The sequence below is a fragment of the Podarcis tiliguerta genome, assembly GCF_965153285.1.
Source record: "Podarcis tiliguerta genome assembly, chromosome: 16".
Lineage (NCBI taxonomy): Eukaryota > Metazoa > Chordata > Lepidosauria > Squamata > Lacertidae > Podarcis > Podarcis tiliguerta.
In genome coordinates this window covers 10322729-10341288 of record NC_139549.1, presented here as the reverse complement: position 1 = coordinate 10341288, position 18560 = coordinate 10322729, and the positions used below count along the sequence as shown (strand labels likewise).

The 18560-nt window shown below is 47.9% G+C and overlaps 1 protein-coding gene across 1 annotated transcript in view; it reads right to left on the bottom strand.

Moving 5' to 3' along the window:
• The window catches only part of LOC310666979 (lysosomal acid glucosylceramidase-like), a 106077-nt gene that overhangs the window by 27688 nt on the left and 59829 nt on the right, over positions 1–18560 (bottom strand). Inside the window, exon 2 of the mRNA XM_083418553.1 lies at positions 1921–1987. The gene's annotated coding sequence lies outside the window, so the exon portion shown is untranslated. The remainder of the gene's footprint in view (positions 1–1920; positions 1988–18560) is intronic.

The following is an 18560-nucleotide window of genomic DNA, read 5'->3' as shown; positions in this document are numbered from 1 at the left end:
ACAACACTATAAAATTATATCTAGAACAAAGGAAGACTTCCTCCCGCCGGGTGTGATGTCACATGTGTGTCATAAGTATGACATCATGTGCATGCGACGAGCTCCACCCCCCGCATGCTGAACAGAACTCGGCGCCTCTGGATAGAGGGATGTGTGAGTGTGAAAAAGCTATCCTATTGCACAAATATAAAAACCTCCCACTTTTGTCTCTGGCCCCTCCCGCCGCTGGCAAGTGGCCCTCGGAAGGTTGTGGAGAAGTGAATGCAGCCCTTCAGCTGCAAAAAAAGAGGTACTGCTGTTTCCCTGATCTATAGCGGCTCAGCTTTAAGAGTCTCCTTGGAAGTGCTAGCTTTGTGGTTTCATTGCAATCAAGCAATCAATTGCGAAATGGATTAAGAGAACAGTTCCCTGCCCCACTAAGCTTACAATCTCAGGATCAAAGTCAACACTGCGGTGATTGTGCAGATCCAATCTGCAAACGCTGTTCTGGCAGCACCAGGGAAACGCAGCAAGGCAGCTGTTGCTTTTTGAGACACCACCACAGTCCTCCTGTCTTGTCAGGATTCAGCCTCAATCCATCCTCCAACCACCTCCAGGCACTCACATAGGACCTTCACTGGTTCTGATTTACAAAAGAGGTAGGGCTGGGTATCATCCACATACTGATGAACACCAAGCCCAAACCTGATGATCTCTCCCAGCGGTTTCATATAGATGTTAAAAAGCATAGGGGAGAGGACGGAGCCCTGAGGCACCCCACAAGTGAAAGCCCAGAGGTCTGAACACTCATCCCCCAACACCACTCGCCCCAGCGAGAATCCCACAAGCAGGACCTGAGGGGAACAGCAACGCTCCCCTCCTGTATTTTCAAGAAACTTATTTTCAGAAGCATTACTGCCTCTGTCCATGGAGGTGGATATACCGGTAGTCAGAGAGCTTAGCAGCCATCAGTGGCCTCTGCCTCTGCAATCTGCCTCCGTTAATCCACCTTCAAAGCCATTCCAAGTTGAAAGCCATCCCTTTTTCCTGTTGCAGGGAGTTCCGTAGGGTAATTGGGAACAATTAAAAGAAGCAGTAAAAGCCATGCACCTTCTGCTGTGTCGCCTCTTAAGAGTTCACCCACACTTCCTTACGTCCCTTTTCTCTTCCCACCCTCCACCCCCTGTTTCCTGGGGGGGGGGGACCAGCTCTTTAGTGCTCAGTTTGGATTTTCTCCAGGCTGACGTTGCTCCGAGCTAAGAGTGGGTTTTCCCTGGGAAAGGAGTGCGGCAAGGGGGAAACGGCTCAAATTCATGCCCTTACTATACGCAGTGTAAATACAGTGGTACCTCAGGTTACACACGCTTCAGGTTACACACTCCGCTAACCCAGAAATAGTGCTTCAGGTTAAGAACTTTGCTTCAGGATGAGAACAGAAATCGTGCTCCGGCGGCGCAGCAGCAGCCGGAGGCCCCGTTAGCTAAAGTGGTGCTTCAGGTTAAGAACAGTTTCAGGTTAAGTACGGACCTCCGGAACGAATTAAGTACTTAACCTGAGGTACCACTGTAAGAACTTCATTTTCTGTGCCTCCATAGACAGCTGTGAGTCCAAAATGTGAGCTCTTACTTGCTTTTTCTCTCAAGCTCAAAACCCCCAGATGCTCTCCTGTACTATTTCAGACATGTGGTTTATATACTTATGTATCTGTTTGCCTTGTACATTTATGAATTTTATATATATATGGGATATATATATATTTGGGACCTTAGAATTCTTTAAAAAAAACAACCCCAGATGCAGTGACTTTCTTCGCTAGGAGAAGAAATTCAAGAGCAGTGCTCTCTCTCCCATGTGGGAAAGGCGAAATCCAGGCCTGTCGCAACCCCATCTCCTTCCACGCCCTGTCCCTCACTCTCTGCGACACCCCCTGCCCCAACTCACCTGTTTGTCCGCCACAGATGCAAGACGGAGGACCCCTGGCTCAGTCTTGATGCTTCCAGAACCCAGTCCCTTGCCTGGCTCCCTGGGATCCTGAAACACCTGAGAGCAACTGGCTGGTGGATCTGGCAAGCATCAGTGGGAGGGATCCGGCCCGTCTGGCTCAACAGGAAAATCCACACCTGATGAAACCTGGTTTCCCCCGTTTTGGATCTGCAATTCCTCTGGGAATTGGGGCCCGAGTGTCGCAAGCGCTTTCTCCGACGCGCCCAGAGTTGTGGAAGCAGGAGCTCTGCCTCGCCGCAGGGCCACACAGACCTGCTCATTCCAAGTCTTAGGCAGAGAAAAAAAAAACCCCAAATTTTCAGGGCAGAGGCCTGCTTTTAAATTAAAAGCTGAGGCAACTGCAAGGCTGTAAACTCAGCCGTGGAACGGCAGGGTCTTCCTGATTCACCAGGGATAGATTGGTCTCCCTCCTTGAATTTCCAGTTTTCTCTAGTGGGGATTTAATAAAGGAAAGTGTATAGGTGGAATTGTGTCCACTTGCACTGTCGGGAAGAATACAGTTTTGTTGTTGTTTAGTCGTTCAGTCGTGTCCGACTCTTCGTGACCCCATGGACCAGAGCACGCCAGGCACTCCTGTCTTCCACTTCCTCCCACAGTTTGGTCAATCTCATGTTTGTAGCTTCGAGAATACTGTCTATCCATCTCGTCCTCTGTCGTCCCCTTCTCCTTGTGCCCTCCATCTTTCCCAACATCAGGGTCTTTTCCAGGGAGTCTTCTCTTCTCATGAGGTGGCCAAAGTATTGGAGCCTCAGCTTCACGATCTGTCCTTCCAGTGAGCACTCGGGGCTGATTTCCTTAAGAATGGATGCGTTTGATCTTCTTGCAGTCCATGGGACTCTCAAGAGTCTCCTCCAGCACCATAATTCAAAAGCATCAATTCTTCGGCGATCAGCCTTCTTTATGGTCCAGCTCTCACTTCCATACATCACTACTGGGAAAACCATAGCTTTTACTATACGGACCTTTGTTGGCAAGGTGATGTCTCTACTTTTTAAAATGCTGTCTAGGTTTGTCATTGCTTTCCTCCCAAGAAGCAGGCGTCTCTTAATTTCGTGGCTGCTGTCACCATCTGCAGTGATCAGTTTAGGAACTCTGAAAGGTAGCTGTTCTCCTGAGAGTGACACAGCAGGAGTTTTTAAAATGATGCACAGCATGGAAGAAGTGACTATAAAAAAGCATTTCTCCCTCTCTCATAACACTAGAATTTGGGGACATCCAATGAAGATTCAGGACACATAAAAGGAAGTTCTTAATTACACTGCGTATAGTTAGACTGCGGAACACCCTCCCACAGGAGGCCATGGTGGCTGCCAATTTAGGTGACTTTGAAAGGGAATTAGAGAAACCAGTGCCTGGAGGCGGTTGGAGGATAGATGGCGGCTAATGGATTGAGGTTGAATCCTGACAAGACAGAAGTACTGTTCTTGGGGGACAGGGGGCGGGTGGGTGTGGAGGACTCCCTGGTCCTGAATGGGGTAACTGTGCCCCTGAAGGACCAGGTGTGCAGCCTGGGAGTCATTTTGGACTCACAGCTGTCCATGGAGGCGCAGGTCAAATCTGTATCCAGGGCAGATGTCTACCAGCTCCATCTGGTACGCAGGCTGAGACCCTCCCTGCCCGCAGACTGTCTTGCCAGAGTGGTGCATGCTCTAGTTATCTCCCGCTTGGACTACTGGAGTGTGCTGTACGTGGGGCTACCTTTGAAGGTGACCTGGAAACTACAACTAATCCAGAATGCGGCAGCTGGACTGGTGACTGGGAGCGGCCGCCGAGACCACATAACACCGGCCTTGAAAGACCTACACTGGCTCCCAGTACGTTTCCAAGCACAATTCAAAGTGTTGGTGCTGACCTTTAAAGCCCTAAACGGCCTCGGCCCAGTATACCTGAAGGAGCGTCTCCACCCCCATCGTTCTGCCCGGACACTGAGGTCCAGCGCCGAGGGTCTTCTGGCGGTTCCCTCATTGCGAGAAGCAAAGCTACAGGGAACCAGGCAGAGGGCCTTCTCGGTAGTGGCACCCGCCCTGTGGAACACCCTCCCACCAGATGTCAAAGAGAAAAATAATTACCAAACTTTTAGAAGACATCTGAAGGCAGCCCTGTTTAGGGAAGCTTTTCATGTTTAAAAGGTTATTGTATTTTAGTGTTTCGTTGGAAGCCGCCCAGAGTTTCCCCAGCCAGATGGGCGGGGTATAAATGATAAATTATTATTATTAGGATATTATTATTACTTATGGAGGAGAGAGGCCTATTGATGGCTACTGGCCACGGTGGCTGTGCTCTGCCTGCACATTCAGAGGCGGCAGTGCTTCCAAATGCTGGTTGCTGGAAGCCACAGGAGGGGAGAGAGCTCTTGTTTACGAATCCTGCTTGTGGGTTTCTCATGGGTATCCGGTTGGCCGCTGTGAGAACAGGAGGCTGGACTCTGTTCGAACAGCGGTTCCGGATCACAACTAGGATTGTCCTCAGGAGAAGAAGGGACGTCTTTCTCGGACAATTTGAAGAAATATTACAGTATGGCGAACTCGCGAGCAGGATTTGAGCTGTGGAGCAACAGAAGTACAGTGGTGCCCCGCAAGACGAATGCCTCGCAAGACGGAAAACCCGCAAGACGAAAGGGTTTTCCATCTGCAGAGGTGCTTCGCAAGACGAATTTCCCTATGGGCTTGCTTCGCAAGACGAAAAATGACGAAAAAAATTGAATTTTTTTTCCGCTCCAAAACCCCTTATTTTGAATCGCTAAGCTGCTAAAAGCATTTTAGCAGCAAAACCGCTAATCTCCCAAGCGTTAAAAAGCCGTTTTTAGCCCTTAAAATGTCAATAGCGCTAATAGCGCTACTCCGTCAATGGGCTTGCTTCGCAAGACGAAAAAAACCGCAAGACGAAAAGACCCGCGGAACGGATTCTTTTCGTCTTCTGAGGCACCACTGTAATTTGATTATAATATTGCGGTTATGATTTGATAGATAGAAGGCAGGGTGCAGCAGAAGGAAAGAAACAACAACTCTGTGGACAAAGAGGCGGGAAGCCGACAGAAATGAGAGAAAAGGCAAAATTGTGATTTGATTCCGTATGTTGAAAATGTTGAAACTTAATAAAATACAATCGGAAGGAAAAGATTGTCCTCGGGATCACTTGATGCTGTTGCTCTCATTTTGAAAAGGTATCTATCCATGTTCTGCAAATATATGTACTACACTGAAATGTTTAAACGTTTCTTTGCTTGTCCTTCAATCTTCCTATCATGCTTGCCATCTTTTCCTGCCTCACCCCTTGAGACTGTAAAAACTGTTTTTACAGTGTTTTTTTAACTGTTTTAGAATACCCACAGGCTATGTAGGGATGGATGGAGCACTCCACATCAGTCCTCTCCATTTATTTACTTGCAGTATTCAAATGCCACTTATCAGGTGGAGCTCATAGAGCAGTTTGCAGAAGATTATTACAACAAAAGGCATCGGTTGTTTTTTGCTTTGTTGTTTTAAGTTATGAAAGAACGGAAAAGACAACTTGTTTGTTAAGGGGAAAGATTTTAATGCTTCCTTGCCACTTGTCCTTCAAATATCCCTGTGGTGGCAGTTGATGGCAGGGGGAAAGGAAGGGGGCACATTTCTGCCACAATTTGTGATTTGGACTTTTTAAAAAATATATAAATAAATAAAAATCCTCTTGAACGTTTGGCAGGAAAGGGATCTCAGGGTTTCATGGCAGTTCGCTTGATGAAAATGTCACCCCAATGTATGACAACTGTGAAAAAGGCAAAGTCTGTTCCTTTGGGGGGGGGGGGGATTGAAAATAAAACTGCCAGTCTGCCATAAAGATATAGGGAAGCTTTTTAAGGTCTAATGTTTTATTATGTTTTTATATTTGTTGGAAGCTGCCCAGAGTGGTTGGGGCATCACAATCAGATGATCAGGGTACAAATAATGTTGTTGTTGTTGTTGTTGTTGTTGATTATGATGATGTATCTGTGGTACAACCATGCTTGGAATGCTGTGTACAGCGCTCATCGCCTCCCTTAAAGAACAATATACATTTCTAATTTGTTTTTAAATATATGGAGATATTACTGCAAAGTGCTTTGATCTTTCTCATAGCGGTAATTATAAGCATGTTATCAATCAAGCAACAAAGCAGTCAATAAATTAAACAAATGAAGTAGAGAAATCTGCTGATGAGTCTTCATGAGGATATAGCTGTTATAGCTATCTACCGTGTTTTTCGCTCCATAAGACGCACCTGACCATAAGGCGCACCTAGTTTTTAGAGGGGGGATGCAAGAAAAAAAATCCTTCTCTCTCCTCAGGGAAAAGCCCCCAAGAGCCGCACACACATTCTGCGTGGCTCTTTAAAGGGAGCTCGGCTCTTGGGGGCTTTTGCGGGAGGTGGGGGAAGTGAGAGAGCCACGCTCCGTCACTTCCCCCACCTCCAGCAAGAGCCACGGATAACCGCGCGAAGCCTCCGCAGGGCAGCGGGATGAAGGCTCCCCATGCCCTGCGGAGGCTTCGCGTGGCTAAGCCAGAAGACAGAACAGCAAGAGGGAACGCTAGGCAGCGCTCCCTCTCGCTGTTCTGTCTTCTGTCTTAGCCACGCAGCCTGCATTCGCTCCATAAGACGCACACACATTTCTCCTTACTTTTTAGGAGGGAAAAAGTGTGTCTTATAGAGCAAAAAATACGGTATATATCTCACAACATTGCTACAAGATGTGGAGAACTGAATTTAGGATTGTAAAAATGAGAAACCAGGTGAGTTTAAGTGACTTTTCCATCTCTAGTGTGCACTAGACAGTCCTTTGGTCTGACGCTGAAAACTGTTCTTGACTTCTGAGGGACTACTGGAGTGTAAAGTTCTCATTTGACATCATTTGGCATCATCCTAGGGTGGGCACCCCTGAGGGTGAGGGTCATCTAGCTCCACCCTCTGCGGCACAGAAATCCTGTCCACAGCTGTCTTAGGGTGGGCTTGAACCACCAACCTTCTGGTTAACAGCCCGGCGCACTGACCCACCAACACTCCTCGGTTCAGGATTTTTCTCCAGGATCATGAGATCTAGAAACTTGATGATGAGCGTTTTTGCTAACATATCTGGAAGCCAGATTCAGTTCCACCTTCCAGCTGCAAAACATTCAAAGGAATCCAAGAAAGGGAACGAAGGAAGAGTTGGCGCCATGGATTAAAACGCTCTGGGCTTGTGAAAAGGCAATGAAGTACATGTAGCAATCGTCGTGGTACTCATCGGACAGGTTTTTTTGCCGCCACAAAGAGAGGGTGTGGGAAAGCAGGCAAGGTGTGTCAGGAGGCCTGGAGGTGAGGTTCATGACGGCTGCATCATAATTACACCTGTGTAATTGATGCCTTACAACCTTGATGGCAGAAAGTGAGGAGGAATTAAATAACCTTTTTAATGAGGGTGAAAGAGGAGAGCGCAAAATATGGTCTGAAGCTCAACATCAAAAAAACGAAGATCATGGCCACTGGTTCCATCACCTCCTGGCAAATAGAAGGGGAAGAAATGGAGGCAGTGAGATATTTTACTTTCTTGGGCTCCGTGATCACTGCAGATGGTGACAGCAGCCACGAAATTAAAAGACGCCTGCTTCTTGGGAGAAAAGCAATGACAAACCTAGACAGCCTCTTAAAAATCAGAGACATCACCCTGCCAACAAAGGTCCGTATAGTAAAAGCTATGGTTTTCCCAGTAGTGATGTATGGAAGTGAGAGCTGGACCATCAAGAAGACTGATCGCCGAAGAATTGATGCTTTTGAATTATGGTGCTGGAGGAGACTCAAGAGAGTCCCACGGACTGCAAGAAGATCAAACCGATCCATTCTGAAGGAAATCAGCCCTGAGGGCTCACTGGAAGGACAGATCCTGAAGCAGAGACTCCAATACTTTGGCCACCTCGTGAGAAGAGAAGACTCACTGGAAAAGACCCTGATGCTGGGAAAGATGGAGGGCACAAGGAGAAGGGGACGTCAGAGGACGAGATGGTTGGACAGCGTTCTGGAAGCTACCAGCATGAGTTTGACAAAACTGCGGGAGGCAGTGGAAGACAGGAGTGCCTGGCGTGCTCTGGTCCAGGGAGTCACAAAGAGTCGACACGACTAAACAACAACACAACTTGTATACAGTGAGATTACGCAAACACCGCCCACTCAGGTCTGTAGGGATGATCGCGGAGTGGGGAGTGGGGTCCGGAGGGAGCACACTCCCCACCCGCAGGCAGCCACAGCTGTCTGAACATTGTACCCTCTGTCTAACCTTTTGCGATCTCAGTAGTCTGCGGTGTCCTGTCTGTGATCTTTGTCTCTGAGACCTTTTGTCTCCTTCGTCATACACTGTGCAAGGGGAAAATGACGCTGTGGAAACAGGTGGCAAAATAACTTTGTACCACCCCACGATCTCGGGACCGGAAGATGTGTAAAGGTCACAGCCCCAAATGTATCTGCCTGGTTTGTCTCAATAAAAGGAGGCTCCACAGGGCTGGCCGGCAGCTTGCATGCAGCTCACCTGTGCGCAGCTCACCTGCATTATCGACTCCTGCCTCACGTCCATCACTTCACGGCTCTCTTAGTCTTAATTCCCCTCATTTACTGACACACACACCCATCAAACCCGAAAGTCAGTTGCCCTGTTGTTATCTTTTCATTCAGCAGCCTAACAGCCCACGGATAGAAGCTGTGTGGCCGCCGTGCGCGAGCGGCGGCCTGTACAGATTTGCACATGTGCGGTATACCATACAGACTGCGCATGTGTGGCATTCTGTATGGCCGCCACATGTGTGCACTCCGTATGGGATGCCGCACATGTGCGGTCTGTACGGAAGCAAAGTTCTTAACCCGAGGTACTATTTCTGGGTTAGCGGAGTCTGTAACCTGAAGCATATGTAACCTGAAGCGTATGTAACCCGAGGTACCACTGTATAGCATATTCAACACAAAAAACCGTGACTATTTGTTGTTGACAAAGGACAGCTGGACATAGAAAGGGCCCCATTACCTTCAGTAGCTAAGGGCCCCAATTCACCTAAATCCCACCCTGGTTGCGGTGGATATTGGTTCCCACCACTTGCTGTTCGCACCCGGGGGGCCGAGTTTGCACCACTCATTTAAAGCCGCACAATTACCAGCTGCTTGCCTGGTTAGAGGCAGTGCTGATAACGCCCAGGTTGCATGTTTGGCCCCTGTATGGGGCAGCTGCATATTCCTGCATTGCAGGGGACTAGAAAATGATCCACAGGGTCCCTTCCAACAGATTCCATGATTTAAGCAGTCATGGTTTCCTGCAAAGGATTCTGGAACCTGGGAAGGATGTGGATTGCTATTAGGAGCCCTAACGTTCCCAGAGTGCTTCAATAATCATCCCTCTTCCCAGGGAAATCTGCATTGCTGTTGCAATTAGGGCTATAATTAGGGTTGCAATGCACCCCTAATTATTATTCCTGGATAATTATAAGATGATCACGAAGGTGTAATAATAATACATAATAATTTATTATTTATACCCCGCCTATCTGCCTGGGTTTCCCCAGCCACTCTGGGCGGCTCCCAACAGAATATTAAAAATACAGTGGTGCCTCTAGATGCGAATGAGATCTGTTCCGGAGCCCTGTTCGCATCCTGAAGTGAACGCAACCCGCGTCTGCGCGTCTGCACATGCGCAGGTCACGTTTCGTCACTTTTGCGCATGCACGTGACCTTGTTTTGAGCGTCTGCGCATGCGCAAGCGGTGAAACCTGGAAGTAACCATTGCTTCCGGGTCGCCGCAGAGCGCAACCCGAAAACGCTCACCCTAAAGCAACTTTAACCCGAGGTATGACTGTACATTAAAACGTCAGTCATTAAAAACTTCCCTAAACAGGGCTTCACCCTTCAGATGTTTTTTGAAACGTCAGATAGTTATTCATCTCCTTGACATCTGACGGGAGGGCGTTCCACAGGGTGGGCGCCACTACCAAGAAGGCCCTCTGCCTGGTTCCCTGCAACCTCACTTCTCGCAGGGAGGAAACCGCCAGAAGGCCCTCGGCTGAATGATGGGAGTGGAGACGCTCCTTCAGGCATACTGGGCTGAGGCCATTTAGGGCTTTAAAGGTCAGTACCAACACCTTGAATTGTGCTCAGGGCCTTGCATTTCTGAATCTGACACTGCACTACTGTCCCCAAACCGTCGGATAGCTCCCAGTTTGTGGGTTGTGGGGGGGGGGGGGTATGAGTTACCGGCATTTATGAGTTACTGGTCTATACAGCCACAGCAGGCGCTGTGATTCTCAGGCAGTTTTACTTCACCCCTAGAGGCATACTCCAACAAACCCTCCAAGTGTCCCTATTTGCCAGGGACAGTCCTGGATTTACAGACGCCGTCCCAGTTTCTGATTTGATCCCGGAATGTCCCTCTTCTCCTTAGGACGTCCCTATTTTCATCGGAGGGTATGGAGTTATGTGACCCCCCCCCCCAAGCCAAGGAGATAAGTAACCATACAACCTTTAGAAGACATCTGAAGGCAGCCTTGCAAAGGGAATGTTTTTTAAAAATGTGTAATGTTATGTTATGTTTTTTATATGCTGGTAGCCGCACAGAGTGTCTGGGGCAACCTAGTCAGATGGGTGGGGTATACAGTAAATAAAAAAATTATTATTATTATTATTGAATAAAGGTAAAGGGGTAAACCGACTCTGGGGTTGCGGCGCTCATCTTGCTTTACTGGCCGAGGGAGCCGGCGTACAGCTTCCGGGTCATGTGGCCAGCATGACTAAGCCGTTTTGGCCAACCAGAGCAGCGCACGGAAACGCCGTTTACCTTCCCGCCAGAGTGGTACCTATTTATCTACTTGCACTTCGTGCTTTCAAACTGCTAGGTTGGCAGGAGCAGGGACCGAGCAACCGGAGCTCACCCCATCGTGGGGATTCGAACCACTGATCTTCTGATCAGCAAGTCCTAGGCTCTGTGGTTTAACCCACAGCGCCACCCGCGTCCCTTATTATTATTGAATAGGATGTCTCTATTTTCATCGGAGAAATGTTGGAGGGTACGGAGTTCAAAGCAGAATCAGAGTAACTATGGGAAAGTACTATAATTATTATTATACCCCGCCCATCTGGCTGGATTTCCCCAACCTCTCTGGGCAGCTACCAACTGAATATTAAAACACAATACAGCTTTAAACATTAAAAACATTAGCAGAGGCCAAGGCTATTGATGGCTACCCAGCTCTCTGACTTTGATCCACCTTCATGCTAGAGGCAGTAATGCTTCTGAATATAATTTTCTTGAAAATGCAGAAGGGGAGCGTTGCTGTTGCCCTCAGGTTCTGCTTGTGTGATTCTCGTTGGGGTGAGTGAATACAACGAGCTGGGCTGGATGGGCTATCGGTCTGATCAAGCAGCCAGGCTCTTCCTCTGTTCTCCAGAGATGCCTTCCACTGCCAACGATGGCTAAATTGAACTTCCACGTTCAGAAGCAATCTACCTTAGAATAACCATACGATTGGGGAAAAAAAAATGGGGAAGGGGTGTTATAGAGTTATGCAACCCCCGAGCCAAGGAGATAAGTAACTATACAAACTTTAGAGGACATCTGAAGGCAGCCCTGTATGGGGCAGTTTTTATGTTTAATGTTTTATTATGTGTTTATTGTTAAGTTGTGGGTGAACATATCAAACGACACAGCGATTCTTCAAACAGCTCTTGTTTATTCACAGGCCAGAACAGAACTGAACTGAAGGGTGCAGCCAGCCTGCTTATATAGAGCTCCACTAGAACACAACAGTAACCACTTTCTGTAACTATCCAATCACTGAACGTCACTTTCAATCCCTTATTTGCATATGTGGACCTGAGTGAAAACTATCTACAGTATCCCCCTGCTGGCCCAGGGTGAGAACTTCAGTACATAACACCTGTATATGTTGGAAGCTGTCCAGAGTGGCTGGGGCAACCCAGTCAGATGCATGGGGTAATAATAGTAATAGTAATAGTAATAGTAATAACAACAATAATAATAATAATAGTAATAGTAACAACAACAACAACAAACAACAACAACATTATTATTATTATTATTATGGAATAGGAAATCCCTATTTTCATCGGAGAAATGTTGGCGGGTATGTGCGCCGTTGTCTTTTGAGACAGACAACAACCACATCAACTATTAACTCTCACTAGTTAACTCCCTCTGATCAGAATCCTCCCCAGTTTTGGGCTCTAATTGAAGTGGTTAAGAACCCAGGAAGAGCCTGGTATCCTGTTCTCCCAATGGCCAACCAGTTTCTCAGTGGGAATCCTACAAGCGGGATTTGAGGACAAGAGCACACTCTCCCCTTATGGGGTTTTTACAGAAGCTGACTATGGAGGCAGAGCGGAGCTGTCTCGGCTAGTAGCCTTATCTTCCCGCAACTTGCCCAATCCTCTTTTAAACTCAGAGCAAGGAGTGCCTCTGTCGCAAGAGATAAGCCCCAGCTTTGCAAGACACAAGATGAAGATCACAGACAAGATAGAACACAAGCACTGCTGATTCTGAATAAAGGCGCTGGTAAATGTGGGATAGGGACTCGGGTGGCACTGTGGGTTAAACCACAGAGCCTAGGACTTGCCGATCAGAAGGTGGGCAGTTCGAATCCCCAAGCTGGGGTGAGCTCCCGTTTCTCGGTCCCTGCTCCTGCCAACCTAGCAGTTCAAAAGCACATCAAAGTGCAAGTAGATAAATAGGTACCACTCCGGCGGGAAGGTAAACGCCATTTCCGTGCGCTGCTCTGGTTCGCCAGAAGCGGCTTAGTCCTGCTGGCCACATGACCCGAAAGCTGTACGCCGGCTCCCTCGGCCAATAAAGCGAGATGAGCGCCGCAACCCCAGAGCTGGCCACGACTGGACCTAATGGTCAGGGGTCCCTTTACCTTTACCCTTTAAATGTGGGATGGTGACTGATTGATCGGAAGAAAACCTATAATCTCCCCACGGAGAAATCAAGTTGAATGCTGGTCATTAGACCAAGAAATCGGAATGATTCCTCAATAAAGAGCAGGCAACTTATGTTTTTAGGACCCACCTAATTTCTGCAGTTTTCACTTGTTTTGAATATTGCGTGGTGTTGCTTTAATATTAATGTTGTGTTTTAATTGTTGTAATCCGCCCTGGGACCTTTGGTGCGGGTCAGGGAAGAATTCTAACAACCACCACCACTTTTGAGGAAGCTTTCTGCAAAAACTGCTCCTGCATTGCTGGGGTTGGACTAGATGACCCATGGGGTCCCATCCAACTCTACAATCCTATGATTTTATGACCTTGTAAAAGTAGCTTAGGCTGAGGGATACCAACTGCCCTGAGGTTGTGTGTGCGAAACACAGGTCACCCCCTCTCCAATCAAAAATGGATTGCAGGGGGGGGGGGAGGAGCAGAATGGCAGCCTGTTATGTTTCAGTATACAGTGGTACCTCAGGTTAAGAACTTAATTCATTCCAGAGGTCCGTTCTTAACCTGAAACTGTTCTTAACCTGAAGCACTACTTTAGCTAATGGGGCCTCCTGCTGCCGCCGCACAATTTCTGTTCTCATCCTGAAGCGAAGTTCTTAACCCGAGGTACTATTTCTGGGTTAGCGGAGTCTGTAACCTGAAGCATATGTAACCTGAAGTGTATGTAACCCGAGGAACCAGTGTAAATACAAAAATGATAAGTTCTCATAATGAGCACAAAAGACAATTGGTGAGCACTACGGGTGTGGGTGAGTTTGTGTGTGGCCACGTACACACCATATATTTAAAACACTGTGATAATACTGCTTTAAACAGTCATAGCTTCCCCCAGAGAATTCTGGGAGCTGTAGTTTACTAAGGGTGCGGACCCTGTTCCCCTCCCTGCAGGAGTGGTTTAACAACCCATCTCTGTTTACTAAGAACTCTGAGAAATGTAGCTCCATGGGGGAATAGCTAAAGGTAAAGGACCCCTGACAGTTCAGTCCAGTCACGAATGACTCTGGGGTTGCGGCGCTCATCTCGCTTTACTGGCCGAGGGAGCTGACATTTATCCCCAGACAGTTTTTCCGGGTCATGTGGCCAGCATGACTAAGCCGCTTCTGGTTAAACCAGAGTAGCGCACGGAAACGCCGTTTACCTTCCCACCGGAGTGGTACCTATTTATCTACTTGCACTGCATGCTTTCAAACTGCTAGATTGGCAGGAGCTGGGACTTAGCAACGGGAGCTCACCCTGTCATAGGGATTCGAACCACCAACCTTCCGATCGGCAAGCCCAAGAGGCTCAGTGGTTTACACCACAGCGCCACTTGTGTCCCCATGGGGGAATAAGGGGTCTCTTAACAGGGGGTCTCGGCACCCATAACGAACTACAGCTCCCAGAATTCTTTGGGGGAAGCCATGACCTTTCGAAGTGGTATCAGATCATATCAATGGTGGGCGGGGCCACAAAGATGCTTTCTATACCAGAAACACAATGACTATTACATCTCTTGACCACGCACAATTATTTGCTTGCAGGCGTCCTCTACAGGTCAGTGTAGTGTATATAGTGCAATGAAAGCCAAGGCTGTGTACAAGCCTCTTCTGCACACAAATGAAAATGGATCTAAAGCTCGTAGCTGAAATACATGAGGAAAAGAAGGGGGGAATAAATAACTCCTCCCAGTTTCTCCTCTCAAGTCCCAAGGGCCTCCTCCCAGCTCCCTCACTGGCGATTTTTAACTGCCGGAGATGTCACAAACTTGGAGGTGCTTCTTGTTATTCCTGCCGGTCTGCCGGAACACCTCTCTTGATTTAAATTGTTCCCATTTATCTTATAAATCAGGTTATTCTTCATTAAGCAACATTTCCAGTGAGAGAGCATCCCAACCTCCTTTTAAATAGGGTGGGAATTCCCACAGTGGTTTAACCATTCCTCTTCCCAGGGAATTATGGGAAGAAGAAAAAGCATATCTCAATAATTCTTGGCACCTTTAAGCTAGAGCTTCCAGCATTCTTTGAGAGAATGGTGAGGAGGAATGGAAGTTGCCCCAGAATGTCTGCTTTATATACATTATTTACACAATGGGCCCCACGTGATTGGCTAATTCCGGGATTCTCCTGTAGCCCAATCAAGTCGTGGATTCACTTCCACCTGGAGCTGGACTGGGCGGCTCCTGTGGACCAATCAGACTGCTGCATTTTGGATCCTATTCAACTCAGTACATAACAGGAAGCTATGGTATCTTTAGTATTTTACATGGATGGTGTCAGTGTAGCTCATGTTTGTTGGGGCTGATGGGAGTTGGAGCCCAACAACATCCAGAATTTAGGCGCCCCTTGATCCCCTCACAGAGCTACAATTCCCAGAGTGGTTTAACAATCAACCCATCTTCCCAGGGAACTCTGGGAATTGTAGCTCTGTGAGGGGATCATAGGGTCTTCCAACAACTCTCAGTGCCCTTTAACAAACTACAGACCCCAGAACGCTTTGGCAGTTTAAAGTGGTACCGTAATGCTTTCAGTGTATGCTGTTCATGTGCCCTCTGTAATTACCGTATATATTTCCCCACACAATTTTCTGTCATCGACATGTTTGTTTTTATGCCACCTTACTTTATCATGTTATTTCAAACCTAATTTACTTTTTTTAAAAATTAAATATATAAACATTCAGCGGGATAACTCATTCTCTTTACCGAATCCAAACAGAAGATTGTCCGTCTGGAAACAATGAGAAGAATTAAGTATCCGCTGTCATTACTTAATCGATTGATTAATTTCAATGGTTAATTATTAGCTTTATTAGACTCTACCATTCAGCTTCTAAGCAGGTAGCAAGACTGACCCTGAGAGTCCAATTTAAAGGAATTTCATCAGAAACAACAATGTTCTCAGAGATATTAAGGCAGATGTGAGGAATCTGTGGCCTGCCAGATGTTGCTGGACTACAACTCCCATTATCCCTGCCCATTGGCCATGCTGGCTAGGTCTGATGGGAGCTGGAGTCTGAAGTATCTGGAGAGGGTGAACTTCAAGTGGTCTCTGTGTTTTCCAGTGCCTTTTGCCAGCTGCAACTGTACTTGGAGGAGTTCAGAGATCCATGTCCCGCTAACCTAGACTGCTGCAATGTGCTGCACATGGGGCTGCCCATGGAAGTGGCCTGGGAACTTCTGCTGGTGCAGAGTAAAGCTGCAAGGTTGCTAAATGGAACCGGTTGCTAGGAACATATTAAAAAGGTAAAGGGACCCCTGACCATTAGGTCCAGTCGCAGACGACTCTGGGGTTGCAGTGCTTATCTCGCTCTATAGGCCAAGGGAACCAGCGTTTGTCCACGGACAGCTTCTGGGTCATGTGGCCAGCATGACTAAGCCACTTCTGGCAAACCAGAGCAGCGCACAGAAATGCCGTTTACCTTCCCGCCAGAGCGGTACCTATTTATCTACTTGCACCGATGTGCTATCAAACTGCTAGGTGGGCAGGAGCTGGGACCAAACAACAGGAGCTCACCCCGTCGCGGGGATTTAAACCGCCGACCTTCCAATCGGCAAATACCTTCCCTGGCTGCTAATCTGTTTCCAGGGAACTGGTGGTTTTGACCTTGGAGCCCGCACTCACACCTTGGGACCTTGCTAGCATCCCTTCCAGCGTGTCCTGAGATCATATAGAGTCGAGTCCTTGCAAGGAGCACCCACAACGATGGGAGAGAAGGGAAGCAGGGCTCAATTCGACTGCTTTCTTAAGGCTCGGCTCCATCAGGCACCTCCTGCCCCAGAACTAGGCTTGATGGTCATTATAAGAGTAATTGTTTCAGAGGCCTGAGTTTGATCTTTTCCATCCTTGTGTGTTATGTGATCCCACCCTACCCTGAGCCAAGGAGATAAGTAACTCTAAACCTTTAGAAGACATCTGAAGGCTATCTACAGAGAGGTTTTTCATGTTTTAGTATGTTTTTCCTATATGTTGGAAGCCACCCAGAGTGGCTGAGCCAATGCAGTCAGATGGGTGGAGTATAAATAATAAAATTATTATTATTATTATGGAATAAAAGGACCGTCAGAGCTGTCCGACAGTGGAACAGTCTCCCTTGGGAGGTGGTGGACTCTCCTTCCTTGCAGGTTTTAAAGCAGAGTTTAGATGGCCATCTGTCATATGTGCTTTAGCTGAGATTCCTGCATGGCCGGGGGTCAGACTAGATGCCTCTGGGGCTCCCTTCCAACTCTATGATCCTATTATTCTACTTTCATTGGAGAAATGTTGGAGGGTATGTCAGGATTATGGGGGCAGAGCTTCCAGTTTAGGGATTACATGGATCTGAGCACAAGAGAGAGAACATGAAAGAAAGAAAGAAAGAAAGAAAGAAAGAAAGAAAGAAAGAAAGAAAGAAAGAAAGAAAAACTGGCTCAAGGTCACGGACTTCTTAACCAAAACGAATACCCAAATGTTCAGGACCACCCATCACGTCAGCGGCTGAATGTATGGCTCTGAAGAACCTTCAAAAAGCAGAACCAATTCCTCACCACAAGGACTTTGGTTTCCAGAAATTCATGTTTGAGGCAAGGGGGGGGGGGAATAGAAGGGGGTCCGGGAACAGCGCTGCCAAGATAAATGGGTCAACCGCAACGCCAAAGGCCGACGGACAAGAGACGTCCGGCCAGCATGGGGCAAAGAGGCTTCAGGCCCGTTTCCAGACCTCGTTGTGGATACAGAAGCAGGCGGCTGTGGAACTTGGCAGGCGAGGGAGAGCCGACGTCACCCTGTCTGGATCAACAAGCCAGGCAGGAGCTTCTGTCTGGCAAAGGCTGCCAGGAAATCGATCCCCTGGCCAAAGCCGTGGGTGCCTAGGCCTCAAAGCCTCACCAAACAGAGCGGATCCAGCTGTGCGAACGGGGTTGTGGGATTACGCACGGAACTGGGGTTTATGTAAGGCGAAACAAGGGAGGCTGTCTATATGAGATCAGGGTGTGGCGTGGAGAAGGTGGAGGGTTTTTCCTTCCTCTCCTTTCTAAGGCTATAGCTCAGGGAGAAACCCAGTAAAACTGAGGGGAGAAGGAAGTTCCTTGCTTTATTGTAAGGAACTCATTGCCACAAGGAATCGGCACAAGTGTAAGCGATTTGAAGCAAGGCTATTCCAGTCATTTGGCTGAGTAAAAGATAAAGGGACCCCTGACCATTAGGTCCAGTTGTGGCCGACTCGGGTTGCGGCGCTTATCTCGCTTCACTGGCTGAGGGAGCTTACGGGTCGTGGCCAGCATGACTAAGCCGCTTCTGGCAAACCAGAGTAGCGCACAGAAACGCCGTTTACCTTCCCGCCGGAGCGGTACCTATTTATCTACTTGCACTTTGACGTGCTTTCGAACTGCTAGGGTGGCAGGAGAAGGGACCGAGCAATGGGAGCTCACCCCGCCGTGGGGATTCAAACCGCCGACCTTCTGATCGGCAAGCCTTAGGCTCTGTGGTTTAACCCACAGTGCCACCCGTGTCCCTATTTGACCAATCATCAGAAAAAACTTCCCAACAGTAAGAGCTGTTTGAACTTCCAAGTCTGTGATTTTATGCTTTACCGACTTGGTGGGCCTTAGGCCTGATCCAGCAGAACTCTTTATGTTTTTATGCTGGTGGAAT